This window comes from Staurois parvus, unplaced genomic scaffold (genome assembly GCF_062004578.1).
Source record: "Staurois parvus isolate SC_StPar_1 unplaced genomic scaffold, SC_StPar_1.0 ptg000090l, whole genome shotgun sequence".
NCBI lineage: Eukaryota > Metazoa > Chordata > Amphibia > Anura > Ranidae > Staurois > Staurois parvus.
Genome location: NW_028317886.1, coordinates 13,957,952 through 13,981,902, shown reverse-complemented (window position 1 = coordinate 13,981,902; position 23,951 = coordinate 13,957,952).

Genomic DNA, 23,951 nt, shown 5'->3' with positions numbered 1-23,951 from the left:
AATTAGGACTGCAGTAAACAGAGGAGCCTTGAGCAGTGCAGCTTCCATGTATGCAAATGTGTGCAACAAAACTCTGTGTTTTTACGTGAATTGTTAGAATCCATTAGGTTTGTTTGTGTGCTGGGATAAGTTAAGTTATTAAAACTAGAAAGTGCAAACTCTGGTGCAGCTGTGCATGGTAGCCAAGCAACTTCGAACTTCAGCTTGTTCAATTAAACTTTGACATAAAAAACTGGACGCTACCTGGTTTCTATGCAGAGCGCCACCAGATTTTGCATTCTCCAGTTTTAGTAAATCAACCCCTAAATTTTCTTCCCCTCCCAACAAAAATCCTTCCCTCCAAATTCCCTTTCTAGTGCAATACCCCTTCTCCCCCAAATGCAATGTAGGGTTCAGGAATATAATACACAACATGGCATATACAGCGTAAAACATAGTGAATTCAGTGCAGGGGTCAGGAGTATAACCTATGACAGGCATATAATGTACAAAATGTACAGTGTTCAGGAGCATGTCTGTCACGTACCTGGTGGAGGCCAAAGTAATGAAAGGGATACCCTTGTGGCTATGGTCCAAGTACCCTTGAAGATGATGACAGGGAGTGCAAGGCTCAAAGAAGCATGGGTACCAAGGTTTTTTGATATCTGCTCCAGGAAGGACCAAACTGGAATGTCCTTAGGCAGGTGGATGGGAACATCAGCAGGAACATAAAATATACCAGTGGTAAGCAGGTCAGGATTCATAGGATGGCACCCGTAGAGGAGGAAGTAGTAACTGAAGCCAAAGATCATACACAATAGAGGCAGCAGAATGGTTAGAAGCCAATTTAGGGTCATATATGATGGATCAGATGAATGAAGTTAGCAGAGCAGTCAGTCCTTAAAATGGAATGCGGTCAAAACCAAAAGTCAAGCAGAAAGGAAGTCCAAAGGCTGGCTGGTTCAGTAACAGGACATCAGGCTGAATGCAGAGAACGTAGGAACAAGGAGCACACAAGAAGCTGAGGATCATCCAGCAATCTTCTGTGACTGCTTCCCACCTTAAATAGGGCCTATGGCATCAGTTCTGGGATTTGGTGCAAGTGCTCACAAAGTGTCTGCATGAGTTATCACACAGACGTGCATGCATAAATTAAGATTGACGTACAAAGCTCAGTGGTTAGGTGTATGAAATGTTCAACATAGTTTCTACCGTGCAGGGGTCAGCAGTGCACAACACACAGGGTGCAGGGGTCTGGGGTCAATAACATAGAGAGTGCAGGGCTCAAGAATATGTAATATTCAGAGTGCAGGGCTCAGGAATGCAAAACACACATACAGCAGGACTCAGTGTTACATATCACACCCTATGGAAAAACAAAGAGATGTAAACTGCTGACATAGAATCACACGTTTATTTAGCTGCCCCCCGCATTGTAAGTACTACAAGCGTACCTTGGTTTATGAATTTAATGCGTTCTCCGGGACATTTCTTATTATGAAAAATTCGTAAAGTGAAACGCAGTTTCCCTTAGGAATGCACTGAAAACCATTTAATCCATTCTGGAGGTCAGAAAAAAGTCAAATAAAAGTCTTTTATCTGTTCAAAACTCTTTATAAAGTGCACTTTAAAGGTATAAATACTGTACAGGGACATGATTAAAGATTAATTCATAAATGTATTGAAAACCAATGAATCCGTTCCAGAGGTCAGAAAAAAGTTAAAAAAAAGTCTTATCTATTCAAAACTCTTTATAAAGTGCACAGGATGCATTGTGCCGGTGCTATAAACCTCCCAGGCACAATTCATCCTGGGGAAACTTGCTTTGTATTGCGAAAATAATTTGTAAACCGAGGTATTATTTTCAATGGATTTTCGTTCGTAAACCGCAAATTATGTTAACCGAGGCGTTTGTAAACCGAGGTACGCCCAGGGGCGGACTGACCATTTGGAAACTCTGGCACTGCTCGAGGGCCCAGGGTCAGTAGTGGGCCCCATGAGATGCCCCTGGTACCTTTTTCATAGGCTTTGAGTTTGGGCAAGTACACAGGGGCCCCATGATCCCCTATTGCCCGGGGGCCCCATGAGTTTTCAATCCGCCCCTGGGTACGCCTGTACTTTGTGACTGCTGCTAAAGGGCTTTTTACTGCTGGGAATTTCAGGAGGTCCTGTCCACAGAGTGCATTTATTTGTGCCTCAGGTATCTTGCACCCAGACCCCTCATCCCTGCATTTTTACCTGTTCTCCAATAAACGGTAAAACAACCTCTAAACTGGAGCATGAGCTTGTTGGAGAGCTACTAGGACAGGTAACAGGGTGGGTAGCCTCTGGACAGGTAAGAGGACCCAGTTATTATCAGCAGATACTTTTCGTAGTCATTGCTTAATATTTACTACTTGGAGCTGACAGGTTGGGCACTTGAGCCTACTCTCCTGTTTCTCACCATCTATTCTTAATATGAATAGTCTGAAGAGGCTTTGTAATGTAACGTTCGACTACAGTCAAGTTTATTCTTAATACAAACTAAAAGCTGAAAATTGGGGGAGGAACCTACCTCACTACCTGCCTGCTAGCTTCTATAGACACATGGAGATTTCAGTTAGGAAGAAGCAGTCAGCAAATAAGCCACGCTGGACTTTTCCATAATAAAGCAAAGCATGCTCTGCAAACCAAGTGTCATGGAAACACCCTGTATTAGATGTTTCTTTGTATTTTTATTCAAACAATAAAAATCTAACATATATTTGCAAACAGCCAGAAACATTTTTAGCAAAGAGACATGCCCCATATATCCAACAAAGATACATACCCCATATATCCAACAAAGAGACATGCCCCATATATCCAACAAAGAGACATGCCCCATATATCCAACAAAGAGATATGCCCCATATATCCAACAAACAGACATGCCCTATATATCCTGAAAGGAGACGTCCTCCATATGTCCATCAAAAGCCATTATAATATTTATTTAAACACTTAAATATCTGAAGCCTAAAAAAGAAAAACAGTGATATGGTGCTCCTTTCAAGTGTATATTATGCTGTCCAGCAATCTGACATTCTTTTATGTAGACAATATACTGTGAGTATGTTCAATAATGGGGTTAAAGGAGTTGAAGGGATTGAAACTGTTCCATGAGCAGTAAGTTCAGTTTCTTACCCCTAAAAGAAGAAGCCTGAAACATACCAAGCAACTTTTTGAGATGGAAAAGTTGAACACAGAGGTTAGGTAAAAGATTTATTTACCTACTTTTGATAAATTGTACATTTTATTAGAGGCCTATACTTTAGATCAAAAATGGACAACTTAGGATGAATAAGAGACAGAGGGAATGGTTCTAAAATAGACTGTCCCTCCAAATGAGGGACAGTTGGAAGCTATGCTGAAAACATCATTGTTTTTTTAGTGACACCTTTACCAGTCCTGGCTGTATAACTCTTTGTAGACTAATGGTGTAGGGCCCTGGTGCCCAACATGTGGACTGGAGGAGGCATGTGTCTTGCGGCCTGCCTTTCTGTGAGCAGCCAGCCTTGTTGTTGACTGGGTCTGCCACCTGTTGGACACCTGTGCACTTTGCATAGCGGCAGCAGAGTCCCGGATGCTGAAACGATTTCTACATTTTAGCACTTAGTGCTAAAATAGACAGTACTGTTAGGCTAGTGATCACCATTCGACAGTACAGTAAGCATAGTCCCAGCCTCGTTGGGGAGAGAGTGTAACATGGGAGTGTGTGATCAGGTAAGGGGTGGAGTTTTACTGCCACTGCACTGATGACCAATGTGGGGGTTAGTTTAAAAAACATTGCTGTTGACCACCATTAGTGGGGGGGTTTAAACAGAAATGCTACTGACCACCAGTGCTGGGGATTATTATTGCAGTCATTGACACCAATGCTGGGGGGTTTTATTGCATCCACTGACATCAATGCTAGGGGTTTTTATTGCTTACACCAAGGATCACCCCAACCTTCAGTTCAGTGTTCATTGATTTACAAAAAATGCAACAGGACCATCATTTTTAGGAGTTGGGTGCATTAGAGCATATTTATTTTTAATGGGCTGCCTAACTCAACACAATGCACCTCAATTCATGAAAAAGTGCTGCTATTGCGTGGTCCTCTGGAAGTGCCAGGGTTCTTGAGGTCCTCTATTATTTTAAGTTGACCACCACTAGTAGGAAGGCAACAATTAAGGAATGACTAAAGGGCAATTTACTTGCATTCCCTCAGCAATGTAACATCTGCAAGCTGTCATTGACATACATGCCCAGTCTTATTAAAGGTTTTGCATATTTAGCCATCTAGATTAGCCAGCCCAAGATGACATATCTCCCCACATGCACCTGGAAGTTAATTCATTCTGGCACCTAGGCATGCAGCACTGAGCTTCAAATGATTGGCTCAGTATACATTTATGAAAAGCATTGCAGGCAGATATAGGAGGAGCTTCTGCATTAAAAACTTATCTGCCCCTAATGGTTCATAGCATGGCATTAGTTTCACTTTGTTTTACCTAGTAAGCTCTTATAATGAGTGCTCAATTACAAAGTCCTCAATTGCAACCGTTTCCGAAGCTTGCTGAGATGTTAACCTCCACAAGGCCTTGCAATAACAAATCACTACTTAACCACTTGCCGACCGCGCATAGCCGAATGACGGCTTCACCGCGGCCGGCCAGTTCTGAGTGGACGTCATATGACGTCCTCCCAGAACGCGCTCTCCTGCGCGCCCCAGGGGGCGCGCACCCGGCGATCTCCGTGATCGCTGTGTCCTACGGACACAGCTGATCACGAGATGTGGTGAAAGGCCGATCCCACCGGCCTTTTACCACGTGATCAGCGGTGTCCAATGACACGCTGATCACAGGAAAATGCAAGTGCCGGTTCTCGGCTGCACTTTCCTCACGCTGTCAGATCGTGAGGAAAGTACTGCCGAGAACCGGCAGTTGTCAGAGCGGGGATCGGCACCGATCATCAGGGCACTGATGATCAGTGCCCTGATGATCGGTGCCCAGCAGTGACCCCCGCAAGTTCCGATCAGCTGTGCGCCCACTAGCCCCGCCCACCCATTCCCAGCGGTGCCCCCACCTGTGCCCAGCAGTGCCCCCACCTGTGCCACTCTGCAGTGCCACCTACCTGTGCCCAGCAGTGCCACCTACATGTGCCCAGCAGTGCCACCCACCTGTGCCCACCAGCGCCACCCACCTGTGCCCACCAGCGCCACCCACCTGTGCCCACCCACCAGTGCTGTCCACCAGTGCCACCCACCAGTGCCACCCACCAGTGCTGCCAGTCAGTGCCACCAGTCAGTGCCCAGGGGTTGTGCCAGTCAGTGCCGCCAGTCAGTGCCCAGAAGTGATGCCAGTCAGTGCCGTCTATCAGTACCCATCATCAGTGTCACCTATCAGTGCCGCCTATCAGTGCTGCATATCAGTGCCGCCTATCCGTGACCCCTAATTAGTGCTGTCTATCAGTGCCGCCTATCCGTGCCACCTCATTAGTACTGCCTATCAGTGCCCTTTAGTGCTGCCTATCAGTGCCCATCAGTGCCGCCTATCAGTGCCCATCAGTGCCGCCTCATCAACGCAAATCAGTGAAGGAGAAAAAATACCTGTTTGAAAAATTTTATAAAAGAAACAAATAAACTTTTTTTTTTTTTTCAAATTTTTTGCACTTTTTTTAATTTATAGCGCAAAAAGTAAAGCGCCCAGTGGCGATTAAATACCACCAAAAGAAAGCTCTATTTGTGAGAAAAAAATGATCAAAATTTCATATGGGTACAATGTTGCATGACCGCGCAATTGTCAATCAAAATGCGGCAGCGCTGAAAGCTGAAAATTGGCCTGGTAAGGAAGGGGGTATAAGTGCCTGGTAGGCAAGTGGTTAAAAAAAAAATTTTCACCAAAAATGTTTTTACTGTCAGACATTTCTATCTGTTTGATGCCAGCTCAGGTGCTTTTAATATATTACATTTATTCTAATGGTAGCATTGTCAATTACAGCTTTATTCAGAGGAAACTGAGGTATTTTTACCACTAATCAGTCAAATAATTTAGTAAAAGAAACTATTGTTTTTCTAGGTTTAAAGCACACTCTATTACCTTGAGTTTACTGAACTCCATTCTTCAAACAGAGATCTGATATGCTGATTTACTAAGTAAGATAAGTCACATTCAAATATTTACTCCATGTTATGAAACTGGATAATTTATGTGTGGAGGAAATGCAGATCACATGACTCTTAGCCAATCCATTTCCTATCTGCACTTTAGGTAAAAATTCCATTAGACTTTCTTACTGAGTGTTCCATTTGACCATTATTGTATGGTATAATATTTGCATACTTGCTGTATGATTTGAAGTACATTCACTTAAAGCAGTATTAAAAACTCCACTATTTTTTTAATGATCCCCCCAGGAGGGTTATGCCATATTGTGCTAGTATGCACAGCATATTAGCACATTATGACAGACTTACCTGTCAAACCAGTCCTCCAGGACTGCACAGTTATGGCTTCAGCTGGTCCTAATGTGACATAAATGTAAAGATTTGAGTAGCTGAGATGTGATCTGTAGAAATGTGACAATGTAGATTTAGCATTCCATGTTAATATAAGATGTGTTCAGAATTAAGTCAGAGACATATGGTCACCAATTAGCATCTGAAGGGACAAAGCTTCCTCTAGACTGGAGGTGACACCTAGATGCCAATAAGACTTGTCACCTACTTCTAGACATTTCGGCTTCAGAGGCAGCGGGAGACCAAGAGAGGGCTCCGATCTGTCTAGGAGCTCTAAAGTATATCAGCAGATCAAAGGAATATATTTAATCTCTCATAAAAGCTAATATATTAGTTGCAGAGAGATGAAAATACTTCCTTCTGATTGGACACACTGTAGGCTACACCTGCATGTAAAACTGTATTTGTAGCCTATGTAGAATCCCAGAGAAATGCAGAAAATGGTTAATTGGCTCCTGATTGCGACAGCTGAACAGTGATTGGTACTGTCGCGATCGGACTGATGCGCTGGTGTCGAAAATTCAATCCCTGACTTGGTGATTCAAACCGTTCCTGGTCCAATCGACTTTGGGCATTTCAGTACCCAGAACGTCCTGTGGGCTGGTACGGGAACACCCCCCAGAGTCGATTGGCCAAGGGCTAATGTCCAGCCTACATCCAAATTCCCATAAATTGAGGACCTGGGATATGGACGGTGCGATTCTTACGGAGCCAGTTCTATTGACTGGCGGATTGCGGACTTTCTCTCACTTGCTCCAGTCGCAGGATAACTCTTGGTAAAAGTTTTATTTCTGTTTTATTCCCTTTTATTTTATAGTCAATAGCCAATTGGGTGTCTTCTTGTATTTTCTGTAACTTTTTATACTTTGTACATATTTTATGCACTGCCCACTTTCGGGATATTAAATCATACAATTAATAAGTGACTTCTGGGTACTTAAGCTCGGGCTCATATATCTCAAGAGAGATTGTATTGTATTGTATTGTATTGCAGTGTCTTTATATGCTCGGTCAAGTTCATTGCCAATCTGTTTGCAATTGCACTGCGTGTTGGCAGATTGCATGCAGATTGTAAAGGTAACATATCTGCCAGACGGAGATCTGTGTGTGTGTGGTGGCCCAGCAGGCCAGTCTGCGGATAAAACTGTTGGGTGGTGGCAAGCTACCGTTTGTGGTGTGTCTGGTGTGGGGGTGTGTGGACAGTGGAAGAGTGATTAACACCGGGGTTCTAGCTTGTAGGATAGCTGGATGAATCCTAGAAGGGTTTGCCAATTGCTAGGCTGCCCCTCAACCCTTAGTGTGCACCAGATTGTATATAAGATTCGTATCTGCCTGTGTGTGGTCGGCCAGCTGGATTGGAGTGAAGTCTTCCGTAAGTGGCAAGAGGTAGTGCGGGCTGTGAAAGTATATCACGGCTGGTCTTATATATATTCAGATTAAGTCCCCCTTATTCCCTCTTACCCCAAGCCATGCCCGCACATGCGCGCCTCAGTTAGCTAGTCACTGTGGGCATGTGCATGTGGGTTGGATCTGTGACACCTAGATGCTTCCAAATTAACCTGGTCTTCCTTCCAGGTTCGCTCTCCAGCTGCTTGAATGGCTAGGCCATGAAAACATTACTCCCACACATGCACATGGGAATCACTTCATCAAAGAACAGAGCAGGTGCCATAAATGTGGTGTGAGCTGTGCATGCACGGCTCATATTACATTACTGCTCACAGGCCAGGAGAGGCATTATGACAATAGAAACCACTAGGGTCTTTGAGATTATAAAAACCCTGCACGTCAGTGGCTTTTAATGTTTGGACTTTAATACCACTTTAGAATACACCTGGGCAATTCAGTCTATGTGATGAAACAAAGCATACACAGAGGTAACCTTCAGTGAAAAATCGCATGTCAAAACAATCAGTTAATGCAAGCATATAGGTGACTGACGTTACATGCAAATCTCAATTCTTCCTTTCAATAGGTGACTGAAATTGACCACACCCTGTTGAACTCCTGATGCGGACCTTGGTTTGCTGTTGACTACACCTTGTCTCCCTCTTCTGTGTATGACCCTGGCCTGGCTACTGACTTTGTTCCTTCTGCTTACCTGTGTTAACCTCGACTTGTCTCCTGGCCACATCTCTTATCCTGACAGCTACCTGCACTTGCCCTTGGTGGGACTCCTGTACCATCTCCATACTACAGCATCCAAGACCCATCTCATGGATGCCCCTGTGCACCACTGCAGGCCTACAGACTGCCAACCGTGGTCCTTCCTGGTGTGTCTCCAACACTGTTAACTACAGTCCTGACACTGCTCCTACCTGCTACCTTGTCCACTTGCACCCAAGTTTTTTTTGTGCACTGTACTGCTGTCTCCATATTCAATGGTGCGCGAACAAAAGCAGCATAGTGGAGCTCTCTCATCAATTCAACCTCAAACCAAGGTATGTGATGGAATCATCTACCCATGTCTGAGGATGAAAGAGGTGCTTCACCGTTAGATACTTTGTGCCTACAAATTGCAGCCCTTACTAAACTTGTAAAGATACTGTAGGATGGTTACTTTCAACTAGAGGGTCTAATAACCTGGCCTGTCAGAAAGTTCACCCACACCAGCTCCTACCTCTGGAAACTCTGAACCAGTACCTTCTACTGTGGTGATACCATTACCATAACCACAGGTGTTAACCCCTTTATGATTTTTTGGAAGAAATTCAGGCATTCAAAAACACATCAGTTGTACTTTGCCCTGCTATCTCCAACTGTTTCACTTGAGTCAGTGAAAGTGGCTGCATCATATCCCTGCTGATCGATGAACACCAGTCCTGGGCACATCACCTCTTGAAGCAATGCAGCCATATCTTTAACTCAGTAACTTAATTTTTAAAGTCAAGGGCACAACTATACAATAAACCTCTACACACAGCTTCCACAGAAGCCACTCTGCATGTTCAACAGGGTCGGCACCCAGTGGAAGAATATACCAGTGAATTTTGCACATGGATAGCAGACAAACTGGAACCATGGTACTTTGAAATACTACTACCGTTTGGGCCGATCAGAGACTCTCAAAGATGAGCTTACCTGGGGCACCTGACTTTCTGGAGAATCTGGTGCAACTTTCTATCCAATTGGATTGTTGACTTTGGAAAGGAGTAGTTCCTTCAGATGGATGATGCCCAAGGTTCACCATACTATATCTACTAACCTACTAGTCCAGCCAGCACCTGCTTCTGAAGTCAGTCTTCTTCATCCTGCTCTGTCACATGAGGAGAAACTACACTGGCGCCAAGCCAATTTGTAAAGAAAACAAACAGAGGGCACACCGGCCTAGTGCATTATCTTAATAACATTTATTGATAAAAGTAGTAGCTGGTGATATACTCAGAAAAGACAATTGTATAAAAGCTGATCATAAAGAACAGCAATGTCTGGTTTGCCTGATACGGTTTTCTACACAGGAACACTGGACCTCCAATAGGCTAACATGTTTTGAGGACTTGCCCTTTCCTCACAGCCAAGCCAATTTGTCACGTACCTTACTTGTAAGCCTGATAGCAGGAGAAAGGCCTCCCCGTACAGTTCGAGGGCCACTGAAGGTGGAACAGCAACCACAAGAGCACGGCGGGGTATGAGTGCCTGTTCAGTCTTTTAGTCTGTGCAGGAATTGCTGGAACTTCGCTGGGAGATGGGATGGCTGGACCGACTGGTGGCAGAGCAGGCTGGCAGCAGAGCAGGCAGGCAGGCAGGCAATGAAGCAGGCAGGTAGCAGACTGTATGCAGGGTCAGACAAGCCAGGTCGGTAACAGATAAGCGGATCAGACATGAACAGTAAACAGAAGAATGGTCGGGTCACAAGCCAGGGTCAGTGTTGGTGGGAGCAGATCAGGCAGAGTCAGAAGGCAGAGGCAGAGTCCAAGAAACAAGCTGGGATCAATCACAGGTAATCACTCACAGGAACAGGAATATAGGAGGGGGAGCTGCAGATCAGACAGCACAGGCTAATAGTGCTGCTTGGTTTAAATAGTCTGACTGGCACCAACATTAGCAACGGGCTGTCGCATGTGTGCGTGTGCGCACATGCGAACGCAAATGCACACGACTATGTGCAGCAGAACGGGCCCTCGCACATCTGCGCCTGCACTATGGCGAGCATCTTCCTGATACAATTTGTGCCTGTACTGCGGGAAGCCCAGTCATTTACGTGTCAACTGTCCCATTCATCCATATAAATCTCTCTCCAGACGTTCTGCTTATCTTCAGGTCTCAGGAACACAATCAATCTTCCAATTTTGTTGCAGGTGGCTGGAAGGAAAAACAAGTTACAGACCACAAATGATTCAGGGGCTCATAGCTACTTAATTGATGTCACTCTTACAAGATACTTACAGATTCCTATCAAGGGGCGGACTGACCATTTGGAAACTCGCGCAAGGCCAGAGGGCCCGGGGTCAGTAGGGGGCCCCATGAGATGCCCCTGGTACCTTTTTCATAGGCTTTTTTGAGTTTGGGCAAGGACACAGGTGCCTCATGATCCCCTATTGCCCGGGGGCCCCATGAGTTGTCAGTCTGCCCCTGTTCCTATCTTGACCACAACCAGTTCCAGACACCAAAAACTTTTACACTTTGATGTCTTGAATTCCCTAATGTTTCCAATAATAAGAACACCATGGTCACAAGCACATAACCTTCTGATGGATTGGTGTAAAGGAACTGTGAGTTTTTAGTCAGCCTACTGTCAGCAACATTGCCTCCTTTCAAGCCCCACCAACCCAACCTTATTATTATTATACAGGATTTATATAGCACCAACAGTTTATGCAGCACTTTACAATATAAGGAGGACAGTACAATTACAATACTGTTAGATAGAGAAGTAATTGGAGGGCCCTGCTCATGGAGCTTACAATCTAAAGGGAGGGGGAGGTGGTACAAAAGGTAATAGCTGCAGGGGATGATCTGATGGAGTTGACTCAAGTACAGTTCTTAGGTGGAGGTTCTTAAATGAGTTTTCAAGGATCGTCTAAAGGCAGACAAGGTGGGAGCTAACCGGACATACTGGGAGTTCCAGAAGATTGGAGAGGCTCTGGAGAAGTGGCGAGTGTGGTAGAAGGTAACAAGGGAACTGGAGAGCAGGTGGTCTAGGGAGGAGCGGAGAGAATGGTTTGGGCGATATCTGCAGTTGAGGTAGGTGATGTAGCTGGGGGTGAGTGGATGGCCTTGTATGTTGTGGTTAGCATTTTGAATTTTATACAATATTCTAGTGGAACCCAGTGAAAAGACTGGCAGAGAGGGGCAGCAGTCATGGATCAGTTAGTAAGGTGTATTAGTCTAGTAGAGGCATTCATAATAGACTGAGTGGGGGATACCCTGTGTAGGGATAGGCCAGTGAGGAGGGAGTTGCAGTAGTCAAGGTGGGAAATAACCAAGAAGTGAATAAGCTGTTTTGCGGTGTCATTAGTTAGGAAGGGGTGAATTCTGGAAATGTTGCAGAGGTTGAGGCAGCAAGATTGAGACAGTGATTGAATGTGTTTGGTTGGTGGAGAAAGCTGGATGCTGGCTATCACGAATTGTGTCGATTTTGTTTTTGAAATGATTGGTAATCTTCTGGGCGGTAAGTAGGTTGGTGGCTGAAGACAGTGGTGGGCGAAGTAAGGAATGAAGTGTAGAAAAGAATTGATGAGGTTTGGATGAGAAGGTTTTGATGAAAATGGTGTAGTAGGTTTGTTTAGCAGTGTGGAGAAAGGAGTTGTATTTGAGAAGGGAAGATCTGTGGTGGGTGAAGTCTTGCAGGTATTTAGTTTTATGCCACGCTCTCTCAACAGTAAACCACATTCTAATTTCTGTCTACCTGTATCTGTGTTATTTCATAATTTCCTTGATGTTTTCGACAAGAAGACAAAGCAGACACCTTTTCACCCCATCGATCTTACGACTGTCCCATCGAATGGCTTCCAGGGGCAGAAATTCCATTTGGCTGCATCTTCCCTCTATGCAAACTGAAAATTGGAGGCCCTCCGGCATTACGTAGATTAACAATTTATCCGTCCTTCATTCTCAGCAGTAGGAGCTAGGATAATCTTTGTGGAAAAAAAAGAATCACTCCCTGTGCCTGTGCTGACTTTCGGGAGCTCAACAATATTACCATTAAGAATCATCATTTAGTTCCGGAACTTTTACAAAGGTTTTGAACTGCCTTGATAATCACCAAACTAGGCTTTCATGGTGCCTATAATTTGTTGTGCATCAGAGGGGGTTAAGTGGAAAATGGAATTTTGGACTGGCTTTGGTCATTTTTGAGTACCTGGTAATGCCTTTTGGTCTGTGCAATGCCCCCATAATATTCACATTTCGTAAATGAGACCTTCTAAGAATACAGGTGCTGCATTGTCACAACGTCAAGGCTGAACCGCCATACTGCATCCTGTGGCTTTTTTCTTCCAAACGTTGAACCAGTCCAAAAAAAATGATGTGGGTGATAGGGAGCTACTGGCATGCTCATGGTCTACAAGAACCTTGAGTACCTTAGGCCCATTAAACATCTGAGGCTTCATCACGCCAGAAGGCCTTTGTTTTTTCAAGATTCTAATTCAATATTGCGTATCGCCCAGGGTGCAAGAATGGAAATGCAGATACTTTATCCTGCATGTTCCCAGATACCCCTGAATCGTCTTCTTCAGACACAATTCTGGCATATCAGAATTTCTTGCTGATACAGCCTGATCTGATGTCATCTATCCAAATCTTCAATGAACCTGAGAACATCAGTTGTCAGAAAAGAGAGTAGATTTGGTGGTACAATAAAAAGATCTTTATCCTCCAGGAACTTCAGCCACAAATGGTCAAAATTTTTCATGACCGTTCATTATTAGGTCACTTCGGAACCTGTAAGACATTGAAATTGATTCAGTGTTACTTCTAGTGGCCAAATCATATTAGGACAAAAGAGGGAGGGGAGAGCTGGTTTTAATGGCAGAGATAAGAACTGGTTATCCACAGCTAGTCTGGTGTCCTCCCACTGACACCAATGATGGTGCCCCATCCTTAGTGTCAGTGTGTAAGGAATAGCGCCCCATTATTGGTATCAGTGGGAGGAATAGTACCCTATCATTGGTGTCAGTGGGAGGAATCGTGCCCCATCATTGGTGTCAGTGGGAGGAATCGTGCCCCATCATTGGTGTCAGTGGGAGGAATTGTGCCCCATCATTGGTGTCAGTGAGAGGAATCGTGCCCCATCATTGGTGTCAGGGAGAGAAATAATGCCCCATCATTGGTGTCAGTGGGAAGAATAGTGCCCCATCATTGGTATCAGTGGGAGGAATAGTGCCCTATCACTGGTATCAGTGGAAGTGCCCCATTATTAGTGTCAGGGGGAGGAATAGTGCCCCATCATTGGTGTCAGTGGGAGGAATAGTGTCCCATCATTGGTATCAGTGGAAGGAATAGTGCCCCATCATTGGTATCAGTGGGAAGAATAGTGCCTCATTATTGGTATCAGTGGGAGGAAGTGCCCCATCATTAGTGTCAGTAGGAGGAATAGTGCCCCATCATTGGTATCAGTGGGAGGAATAGTGCCCCATCTTTGGTGTCAGTGGGAGGAATAGTGCCCCATCATTGGTATCAGTGGGAGGAATAGTGTCCCATCATTGGTGTATCAAGGCAGCGGGACAGGAGGAGTGCAAAGGGACAGGTGAGGGGCAGTGGGACAGGAGGAGCACAGAGGGACAGGTGAGGGGCAGTGGGACAGGAGAAGCGTAGAGGGACAGGTTGGGGGCAGCTTGACGGGGGGCATGGGACAGAATCGGGGCAAAGAAACAGGAGTAGCGCAGTGGGACAGAAGGAGCGCAGTGGGACAGGTGAGGGGCAGTGAGACAGGAGGAACGCAGTGGGACAGGAGAAGGAGCACAGAGCGACAGGAGAAGCATAGAAGGATAGGTGAGGGGCAGTGGGACAGGAGGAGTGCAGAGGGATAGGTGAGGGGCAATGGGACAGGAGGAGCACAGAGGGACAGGTGGGGGGCCGCATGACAGGGGGCATGGGACAGGATCGGGGCAGTTTGACAGGAGGAGCGCAAAGGGACAGGATCGAGGCAGTGGGACAGGAGGAGCGCAAAGGGACAGGTGAGGGGCAGTGGGACAGGAGGAGCGCAGAGGGACAGGGGGCAACGTGACGGGGGGCATGGGACAGCATCGGGGCAACGGGACAAAAGAAGAGCAGTGGGACAGGAGAAGCGTAGAAGGATAGGTGAGGGGCAGCGGGACAGGAGGAGCGCAAAGGGACAGGTGAGGGGCAGTGTGACAGGAGGAGCACAGAGAGACAGGTGAGGGGCAGTGGGACAGGAGGAGTGCAGTGGGACAGGAGAAGCGTAGAAGGATAGGTGAGGGGCAGCAGGACAGGAGGAGCACAAAGGGACAGGTGAGGGGCAGTGTGACAGGAGGAGCACAGAGAGACAGGTGAGGGGCAGTGGGACAGGAGGAGCGTAGAGGGACAGGTGGGGGGCAGCATGACGGGGGGCATGGGACAGGATCGGGGGGCATGGCACAGGATTGGGGCAGTGGGACAGGAGAAGCACAGTGGGACAGGTGAGGGGCAGTGGGACAGGAGTAGCGCAGTGGGACAGGAGTAGAGCAGTGGGACAGGAGTAGCACAGAAGGATAGGTGAGGGGCAGTGGGACAGGAGGAGTGCAGAGGGATAGGTGGGGGGCAGCGTGACAGGGGACATGGGACAGGATCAGGGCAGCTGGACAGGAGGAGTGCAGAGAGACAGGTGAGGGGCAGCTGGACAGGAGGAATGCAGAGGGACAGGTAAGGGGCAGCTGGACAGGAGGAGCGCAGAGGGACAGGTGGGGGGCAGTGGGGACAGATGGGGAGTAGTGGGACAATGTGGGGGATAGGAGAGGGGAAGTGGAACAGGTGGGGGGCAGTGTATTGGGGGACAGTGAGACAGGAGTGGGGAAGAACCAGTCCTCCAAGCACTTACCTGTCTAGCAGCGGCTCCTCCTGATGGTGTCAGCATCTCTCCAGGACGGCTGTGTCAAGGTCCTAACTTTCCTCAGAGATTGTGTTGCTCCATGTGCTGGCATCCATCTTAAGTTCCTGCAAAGCATGGTGGGAGCCTTTATGCTTTCAGGCCTCTGCTGCTCCTCCTCCAGAAAGGTGTGGCTGATCACATTTAAGCCTGCTGTCTGCAGTTGCTCTTTGCATTCGTGTCCTGTATGTTCCTTTGCAGCAAGCTCTTGTTCTGTTCTCATTGGAAGTTTATCAGGAACTTCTCTACGCTGGCCAAGCCTGTCTCAGATCTGACCAAGAAGGGTACTAATCCTCACGAGTGGTCACCCGAGGCCATCTTAGCTTTCGAAGCTCTGAAATCTGCCTTCGCTTCGGCTCCGATACTGTCTCATCCCAATCCTGGGTTGCCTTTTGTCCTTGAGGTTGATGCATCTGAGACGGGATGTCTCAGCATCGGTCACCCGATGGACCCCTACTTCCTTGTGGGTTTTACTCCAGGAAGCTTTCCTCCACAGAATGCAACTACCAGATTGGACACAGGGAGTTGCTGGCCATTATTCAGGCTCTCAAAGAATGGAGGCACCTGCTCGAGGGTGCTGTGGTTCCGGTTCTCATTTTCACGGACCACAAGAACTTGACGTACCTCTTGGAGGCTAAGAGGTTGACGCCCCATCAGGCGAGATGGGGTCTGTTTTTGTGTTCTTGTCACGTTTCAACTATGTGGTCTATTTGCCTGGCCCCAGGAATGTCAGGGCTGATGCCTTGTCACGGCAATACTCTGAGCTATCCAGGGAGGACTCTAAGCCGACCTCGGTCATACCTCCGGACCAGATCCTGGCTGCCATTCGTACCAACCTGACTTCTCCCCTTGGGGAGCAGATTTTGGCGGCTCAAACTGATGCTCCTCCTGAGAGACCGGCTGGAAGATGTTTTGTACCTGAGGGATTGCGCACCCGCTTGCTACGTGCCTACCATAATTCCAAGACTGCCGGCCATCCAGGTAGGAACCAGTTGTCCTGGGTCGTCTCTCGGTCATTCTGGTGGCCATCTCTCCATTCCAACATCGCCTCATACGTAGCGGCATGTTCGGTCTGTGCCCAGAATAAATCTCCTCGGCATCTTCCATTGGGTCTTCTGCAACCCATTCCCAATGGGGAGCGTCCCTGGTCACACCTAGGCATGGATTTTATTGTGGACCTCCCGGCGTCTCAAGGCCATACGGTCATTCTTATGGTGATTGATCATTTTTCCAAGATGTGCCATTGCGTTCCGTTCAAGAAATTGCAGACTGCGTGAGAACTGGCTACGGTTTTCGCCAGGGAGATCTTTCGCTTGCATGGTTTGCCCAAGGTGATTGTCTCAGACCGTGGGACCCAGTTTGTGTCTAGGTTCTGGCACGCCTTCTGCTCCCAGTTGGGAGTCAAGCTCTCCTTCTCTTCGGCCTACCACCCGCAGTCCAATGGGCTGTGGAGCGTTCCAATCAGGCCCTGGAAAAATTTCTTCGCTGCTACATATCTGACCATCAAGACAATTGGGTCGATCTCCTGCCATGGGCAGAGTTTGCAAGGAACTTGGCTGTCAACTCCTCCTCTGGGATGTCCCCCTTCATGGCCAACTATGGGTTCCAACCCGCTGTATTGCCTGAGTTGTTCTCGCCACAGGACATTCCGGCTGTGGATAACCATCTAGCTGCCCTGCGTTCCTCGTGGGGGCAGATCCAGAGGTCCTTGAAGGACTCAGCACAGCGCCAGAAGCTCCAGGCTGATTGCAGACGGTTGCCAGCTCCTTCATACCAGGTCGGAGATTGGAAGTGGTTGTCCACTCACAACCTCAATCTTCGGGTGCCCGCACCGAAACTGGCTCCCTGTTTTGTTGGTCCTTTCCGCATCCTCCGCAGGGTGAACCTGGTTGCCTATGCCCTTGCTCTTCCTCCTGGGATGCGTATCTCCAATGTCTTCCACGTATCCCTGTTGAAGCCTCTGGTCTGTAATCGCTTTACTGCCTCTCCGGCTCTTCCTCGTCCTATCTGGGTTGACGGTCATGAGGAGTATGAGGTGAACCGCATCCTGGACTCTCGGTTGGTCCGCGGTCAGGTGCAGTTCCTGGTCCATTGGCGCGGTTATGGCCCTGAGGAGCGTTCCTGGGTTCCTTTCGCGGATGTTCATGCTCCTGCCCTCCTCCACGCTTTTCACGCCCGATTTCCGCAGAAGCCTTTTGTGGAGCCGCGGAGGGGTCCTTGAGGAGGAGGTACTGTCAAGGTCCTACCTTTCCTCAGAGAAAAGGTTGCTTCATGTGCTGGCATCCATCTTAAGCATGGTGGGAGCCTTTATGCTTTCAGGCCTCTGCGGCCCCTCCTCCAGAAGGGTGTGGCTGAACACATTTAAGCCTGCTGTCTGCAGTTGCTCTTTGCATTCATGTCTTGTATGTTCCTTTGCAGCAAGCTCTTGTTCTGTTCTCATTGCTCTCCTGGTAACCGACTCTGCTTGGACAAGACTATTCTCTGCTTTATCCCATTACCTGACCTCCCGTTGCTGAACCCGGCCCCTGACCTGAGTATTCTCTTCTACCGTCTTGTACTGTTTGCTCCGTTGTTATCGACCCAGCCTGTCCGACCACACTATACGTTTTCCATCTGGCCCCCACCAGCTCTACACCATTGGTGGCAGTCGTTACCGCAGCTGGGGTTACTCGGGGGCCGCGACCTGGTCACAGCCTGCGTCAAGTCCATCCCCACCATCAGGAGCCCTGGTGAAGGGAAGCCTGGGGCATAGACTCTGCGCCCTGAGGGACTCTGGTCTGTGAGTAGCGGCTGTCGTCAGTCGCTGCGTGACCTTACCATTAGGCCTGCCTGCCCATTCCACCGCTCCTGCCCTGACAGGTTGCCTGTGTCCCTTCTCCCCCAGGATCTCCGGTTGCAAAAGAGCGGGCAGGCTCCTCCACCCTGACCTCATCTTCTTCTGCTTCCTCCTTTGCTGGCACCTTCCTGCACATCCCGGCACACTGACAGCGGGCCCCGCCCCTCACGTGCTCCAAACGCTCACCGCTGATCAGCCCACCACTCCACTCTCCTCTGCAGCCGGCCCCTTGGCCCGGGTGACCCTCCTTGCTGTACCCTCAGCCATGGTGGCCCTGCCCCTGTCCCTTTCCCATGGAAGTCTTGCTTCCGTGGGAAAGGGGGGGGGCGGCGCTACTGCCGTGCCGCCCCCCTGAAAAGTGCCGCCCTAGGCAAATGCCTTGTATGTGTACATGTGTCTGTGTGTGTGTCTATATGTGTCTGTGTGTGTGTGTACATGTGTCTGTGTGTGTGTGTACATGTGTCTGTGTGTGTGTGTACATGTGTCTGTATGTGTGTGTTTGTGTGTACATATGTCTGTATGTGTGTATGTACATGTGTTTGTATGTATATGTGTTTGTATGGGTGTGGGTACATGCATTTGTATGTGTGTGTTTAATGCTCTGATCTCTTTTCAGAGGCATTTGACAGGTGGTAAAGAGGCAATATGCTGTTTTAATCCCGTAAATGCAGCATCACCACACCACAACCGCATGCAATGCACACACAGTTGTGGGATGGTTATAGTTCAACCCCATTCACCTGGAGGTATACTTTCAGCTGTGGCCACAGCATGTGTACGCCCCCCAGATGCTGCTTCTGCAGCCAAAGGGGCAGCAGTTGGGGGTGGTAAAAGCAGCACGTGGTTTAACCGCCCTCCAACCTCACAGGTGAACAAGCCCTTGGTTCACATCTGTGTGGCTGTGTGTAGGGCAGCCCATTCATTTCAGTGGGATTCCTTACCTAAAGAAATGCAGGGAAAATCATCTTGGCCCTTTTTTTTAAATTGCACCACACCAAAAACACCCCACGTTTGCCAATGTATGGGGGTATCCCTAAAGAGCAGAGCATTTGTCTGCGTGTCAGGAATGAGCACGATTTTGCACGTGTTCCACGACACAGAGTAACATGAACCAAACCTTGGACAGGGGTGCCTTGTGATTGAAAATACTTTTCAAGGGTGACCAGACTGGAAAAAGGTTGAGAAATACTGGTATAGATATCCAGCATATTTTTCCCCATTGAGATCTGATGTGTTTTCATAGTGTGGGCCACAGTAAAACTTTGGTCTGGGAACTATAGGTGGTATCTGAATTTTGGGGTCCATGGGTTGGGCTTTGCACTCTGACATTTGGGGAGTCTTTGCATAGTATTACTGTGAGCTGAGATGAGTTGTGCACTTTTACATTGTAGGAGGTATCGGTGCACACAAACTTTGGTGCATGGAACTGTGTAGACTGCATTTGGAAGGGCTGAGGGTTTCACACAGATACCCTAGGGCTGGGGACTTTGGAGGATTTGGGCACATTGACAATGAGGGGTTCTGTCTAAATGGACAACAGAATAGAGGTGTGAGTAATGCATACCAATGCTAGGAATCTAGGGTTTGGTTGTGTACAATGACCCTCTGTCTGGAGGAGCAATGCATAGTGTAGCACTGGGGGCAGGAGAGGGACTTGGCACAAAGAGACTAATTGACACTGAAGGGTATGAACATATTGATAGAAGGAGGTGGGAAAAATGCTGACGTTGGCCAAAGGAGAACTTGCTGCAGAATTTGCCACCTAGAGGAAATAAGAAAATACTGCTACACAAATCACAAGGCTATTAGGATAGTATTGATGCCTACTATCCACAATGGGAGCATGGGGCTGAATCTACTAATTGCTTACTTCTAGGTAGGAAAAACAAGGTGTACAACAAGGCAGTGGACACAGGTGAGAGCACTGACAGTACTGATATACACTGGAACTGGGCATGTGTGTAGGCTGGAGGCTTTTGGAGGAGTTCTACAATCTGCTATTAGTCCACAAAATGTGATCACTGATTACAGGATAGAAGGATAAGGTGACATGGTTTCAGTACAAGACCAGGTTGTAAAAAATAGTGCAAATTCAGCTTATCAGAATATATAGACTTAGACAATCAGGGAGTCATTGGGTAAAGCACTCCTACCTCTACTGCAAATTCCCACCTCTTGCACAAGTACCCTTTGTAACCTCTTGACAGTAATGCTTTTACTACACCCACAACAGTAAATTCTGTCTGTATATGCAGTAAAGCATGCTTGTTCTACTCACTGTGGGACTTAAGGGGTTAATCCTCTGCATGGTGTAAAAAGGATGTTTGATCCTGTCTTCTCTGATCCTTCCCTTCTTCCACATTCCCCAGTTCATCCCCTGATTGAACAGAGCCTCGGGACACTCTGCACATGCTCAGTTTGGTGTATACTGCTAGAGAGTTTTTTTCTTTTTCTTGGGAGAGTGCATGTGATCAGCACAGGACCAATCAGCATTGTTCAGACAGAGGGTCAGGGGTTATACAATCTGACAGGGCAGTGAGAGGAGAATAAAAACTCTTCCTACAAGTTTTAACCAGTGCTCTGCTGGACACTGATAGAAGTCACAAGACTGCTCTAACTGCTAATAAGAAAAGTTATTTAGCGGTTTATATTTACTAAAATAATTGTATTTCCATGTTGTGTGTACTGTGGGAGACCAGATATAGTGAATGCAGGGTCCTGGGTTTAGTAACACTTTAAGCTTTATCCATATTTCTAACATTAATGAAAGTGTATGTAAACTCAAACTCTATTTGTTAGTATGTTTAGCATCATGTCTCCTCATATACAGTTTTCCTAAGCAAATATTTTGTTTATGAATCTGTTAATGTTTCCTACCTGAAGATCCTGCCAAAAACAACACTTCCTGTTGCAGGCTGACAACAATAAACCACTGTGCCACCATAAGCAGCAGAGGTGTCAGCTTGCCCTGTGCTCTGCGTCAAGTTGCCTATCAGGTCTGTCAGACACTCAGTCCAATGGCCAGATGAAGGAGCATGCATGGCAAGATGACAACGACACTGCTTCCTGAGAGGCAGTGACTTAGCACTTTCAGCCTGCAGCAGGAAGGGCTGTTACTTGCAGGATCTCCAGGTATGAACAGAATAACAAAAACAAAATGCTTAAGCCCTGGTTCACACTGATGCGGTGCGGAATTTGCAGCCTTTTCAGTGCAAATTCTGCACCGTATCACAATCGCACCCCGTTCATATGAACCAATGTGGGTGTGTATGTTAAGTTAACAACACTCTGACATCGGTCCGCAAAACGCTGTGGGATGTGCAGAATCAGATCGCATAGGTGTGAAAACCTATACAATCCGATTCTAATGTGGACCACAAAAGGGTCCTGCATGGTTTTGGTGCGGGTGCGGTCCGAATAGAGCCATACAAAATGTATGCGGTTCCTGTGCGAATCACATGGGATTTACCGCAGCACTATAGTGTGAACCTAGGCTTAGAAAATAGTATAAGCAGCGGGAACAAACAATGTAGCATGATGCCGTACTGAAAAACACATGAAGGCCACATAAACACTTGGCATTTCAAGAAAGCGTGTCAAAGCACACAGTGCGCAATTTGCTGCACGTTTCAGAAAATCCCTGCAATCACGCATTTCGCTTGTGGCGCCATTATTTGGAAGTGGCACTCCAAGTGCGGTTAGCAGATGCGTGTTTTGCTGCACATTTTGTCATGAGACAAATGTGATACAAACATGCCAAAAACATGCAGAGAAATGTTTGGGAATGCGCAAAAAATGTGCACAGTAGAAAAACACAAGCAGGAACACATGCTACCACTATGTGAATAAATCGTGAATTTTTTTATCGTCCCCTGATGAGCCCATATTCAAGATTTGAGACAATGATAAATGTGAACAATGTATGCCTCTGACACAAATCATTTTGTAGAAATGAATAAAACTGACCTGCAACAATAAAACCTTTCAGTTATGGTGCACAATGCACAATTTTGGTTATGGTACACAATACACAATGTGAAACTTTACTGCATTTAAAGAGCACTTCTTTTTTTTTTTTTTACTTTAAGAATTGTTCAAATGTACCTGTTATGTCACAAAATATTACTGTGTCTATGTGGTGTATATTTAAAATTACCCTTGGTGAGTTTAATTTAAAATTACAAAAATGTATTTTGCACAGTTATAAACATGAGAACACAAGTCATCTATTGCAGAAAAGGTCATATAGAGTGTATTGATTCTAAGGTCAAAGGCCAAGGATTATCTCAGTGGGTTTTAACATCAACATTTTTTAAAAGAAAGCATCCTCCAGCACCATCTTCTGTTTGGAATGAAAAACTGTTGAAGTTTTTGTTTTATTCAGAAGATGTGACTTATAGGTAATTGGGCAACTAGATTCAGTTTTAGGTCAAAAACATACAGGAGACCTGCCATAACAGAAACATGAAGGTTGCCATTACTGGGCTGTCCTACTAACTGTTCTACTGACCCCTTGACTTCAATGCTTTGATGATTTGGAACAAGTACAAGACCTCTCTCTTCTCCAGCTTTTCCTATCTGCAGGTGAGCTTTGCAAGGTATTACCGTATGGGGAGGCACAGTGTGGTGTGACGGCAGTAACTACACGGAGTTTGCCTATATTGCAGGAAATGTCCAACTGTACAAACAGCTCAATGGGAAGGCACCCACCCAGAAACACTCAAGATACAGTCATGGCCGAAATTGTTGGCACCCTTGATATTTTTCCTGAAAATCAAGTATTTCACACAAAAAAGGTATTGCATTAACACATGTTTTGCTATACACATGTTTATTCCCTTTGTATGTATTGGAACAAATATAAAACAGAGGCAGAAAAGCAAATATGACATAATGTCACACAAAACCCCAAAAATGGGCTGGACAAAAGTATTGGCACCCTTAACTTAATATTTGGTTGCACACCCTTTGGAAAACATAACTGAAATCAGTCGCTTCCTATAACCATCAATAAGCTTCTGACACCTCTCACCCGGAATTTTGGACCACTCTTCCTTTGCAAACAGCTCCAGGTCTCTCTTATTGGAAGGACACCTTTTCCCAACAGCAATTTTAAGATCTCTCCACAGGTGTTCAATGGGATTTAGATCTGGGCTCATTGCTGGCCACTTCAGAACTCTCCAGCGCTTCTTTGCCATCCATTTCTGAGTGCTTTTTGACGTATGTTTGGGGTCATTGTCCTGCTGGAAGACCCAGGATCTTGGACGCAAACCCAGCTTTCTGACACTGGGCCCTACAGTGCGACCCAAAATCCTTTGGTAATCCTCAGATTTCATGATGCCTTGCACACAGTCAAGGCACCCAGTGCCAGAGGCAGCAAAACAACCCCAAAACATCATTGAACCTCCACCATATTTTACCGTAGGTACTGTGTTTTGTTCTTTGTAGGCCTCATTCCGTTTTCGGTAAACAGTAGAATGATGTGCTTTACCGAAAAGCTCTATCTTGGTCTCATCTGTCCACAAGACGTTTTCCCAGAAGGCTTTTGGCTTACTCAAGTACATTTTGGCAAACTGTAGTCTTGCTTT